Genomic DNA, 2,601 nt, shown 5'->3' on the forward strand with positions numbered 1-2,601 from the left:
GGTGAAAAACACCTCTCTATTCTCCCACAGTAAGACCAGGCCGGCGCCACAAGCCACAAAGCAGTTAGAATGGTTAAGAGAGGATGGGAGGAAATTCGGACTTGGATAATGTTCAAGCTTTCTCATCTCAGGCTCCACTGGTCTGGAGGTGGGGGGGAAGGGATGAACTGGCAGGGAAACTAGGTAGCCCTGGTTAGGGGAGATAGCATGGTTCGGAGGAAAGATCCTTGGTTCTGGAGTCAGATGACCTGACCTGGGTTCAAATCCTGCCTCTGACACTTATTACCTGTGTGCTCTAGGGTGAGCCATTTCTTTGTCCTCTGCCTCAGTTGCCTCACCTGTTGTTATTGATCCTTCTTTCTTGATGACATCGTGAGGTTAATGTCTTGACTTTCATGTGAATTGGATTTAAGTGAGGCAGAGCCCTGAAGAGTCATCAGCCTCACTCTCTCCTCCAGAGACCTGGAATTTAGAAAGGCCTCATCTGTAAACTGAGAGGGTTGGCTTAAAGGACCTCTCAGGTCCCTTCCAGCTCCAGATCTAACATCCAGTTAAAAACACAAACAAACCAGCCCTAAAGTTAATCCGTAGCTTCTCTTTCTGGTTTGCTGTGTGACCCAGATCAGATTTTGCCCCTCTCTGGTCTGTAATTTTAATACTAAAATGGCAGGGGGGTGGGGAGGGAAGTTCCTGAACCTTCTCGATTTCAAAGATGATGAGAAGCAGAAAAAAATCATAAAATTTAGGGCTGAAAGGGAGATAGGAAGAGGCAGAGCCAAGATTTGAATGAATGTGCTTACTCACATACATTATAAAGGAAGGTGACATCATTAAATACCAATAACAGACATTTATATAGAATTTAAAGTTTGGAAAGCACTTCATCTATGTCACCTTATTTGAGCCTCGTCACAGGTCTGTAGTACAGGCAACACTGGTATTATTATCTCCATTTTTCAGATGAGGAAACTGAGCCTAGAAGAGAGGTTTAAGTAGCATGCCTAGGACCACACGGCTCCTACTTTTTAAGGAAGGATTTGAAGGTACAACTTCCTGACTCCCAAGTCACCTACTCCATCCATAGAGGCAGCATAATAGTGAAAAGGAATAGATCATAGGAGCCTATGATGGAGGAAACACACACAATTTCTGAAAGGGATCTCAGAGGTCCTCCAGTCCAACCTATGGATGGACAAGAATCCCTGCTCCATGATCTCTGACAAGCAGGCATTCATCCTCTGTTTGGCATTCAGAGCCCTCCACAACCAGGCTCTTCTTTCGTTTCCAATCTTCTCACACATTATACCCCGCCCCTCTCCCAGGTACTCTGCCAGACAGTGATACGGGTTTCCTTGCTATTCTTTTCACATCATGCTCCGTCTCCTGACTCCAATCATTTTTACTGCCTGTCTACTGTACCTGGAACCCTCTCCTAACTCATCTCGGCCCCCTGGTTTCCCAGGCTTCCTTCAAGTCTCAGCTAAAATCCCACTTTCTGGAGGAAGCCTTTCTTAATCCTCCCTAAATCTAGTCCTTTCCCTCTATTGATTACCTTCCCTTTATCCTGCATATGGCTTGTTGGTATATAGTTGGTTGTTTGAATGTTGGGTCTCCCTCCCCCCTCCCCTCCCCCATTAGACTGTAAATTCGTTGAGATCTCGAATTCTTTTTTGCCTTTCTTTGTATCCCCAATCCTTAGCACAGTGCCTGGTGCACTTTCAGCATCTCATGAACGATTCTTGACTTGCCTAGCCCAATGAGGTCTGGAGAAACAACATGATCTGCTCCAAGTCACCCAGCTAGTAAGTGATAGTATCAGGGCCATTATCCTTGAATTATTTTTTCTGGATAAACAAGTATTCTGTTGCTTGAAGAAGTCCTCCTGAGTCATTTGTGGGGTAGTGTGATTTGAGAGCTCAAGAAGAAATTGGTGAACAGTGACAAGCGTAGATACTAATGCTGCTGACCTTCAAACTTTTGTAAGGATGTTCTCTGGATAGTCATAACCACTTGATGGCATTTGGGGACCTCAGCTGGAAATCCTCTTCACTTGGCTGTTGAGGTTTTTATGGGCCCCATAAGTACATCTGGGGCCCTATTAGTATCATGTGCCTGTATACTGCCCTGGAGGATCTTAGAACAGAGAATGTCAGAGCTGGAGGAGCCTTAGAACACGGGATGTCAGAGCTGGGGGGGGGGGGGACTTAGAATTCAGAATGTCAGAGCTGTGTGGGGCCTTAGAACAGGGAATGTCAGAGCTGAGAGGGGCCTTAAAATTCAGAATGTCAGAGGTGGAGATTTTAACATTCTTTGAAGTATGGTCCTCCATTCTATGATAAACTGACTTTTAATCCTGGAGGAGAATGAAACTTACAGAATCAACAGGTCTACCCAAATTTGACTGATCTTTCTGGGAATATTTCTTACCTTCTGTTTGGAGGAAAATAAATAAAAAAAAACCAGCCTTCTCTCCTTCCCCCCTTCCTTCCCTTATCTTTCCCCTCCCCCTATTCCAAACACAATCTCTCAGTGAGAGAGCCATCTGGGGGAAGGTGTGTGTGTGTGTGTGTGTGTGTGTGTGTGTGTGTGTGTGTGTGTGTG

This window comes from Vombatus ursinus, unplaced genomic scaffold (genome assembly GCF_900497805.2).
Source record: "Vombatus ursinus unplaced genomic scaffold, bare-nosed wombat genome assembly UNPS02001287.1, whole genome shotgun sequence".
NCBI classification, from domain to species: Eukaryota; Metazoa; Chordata; class Mammalia; order Diprotodontia; family Vombatidae; genus Vombatus; species Vombatus ursinus.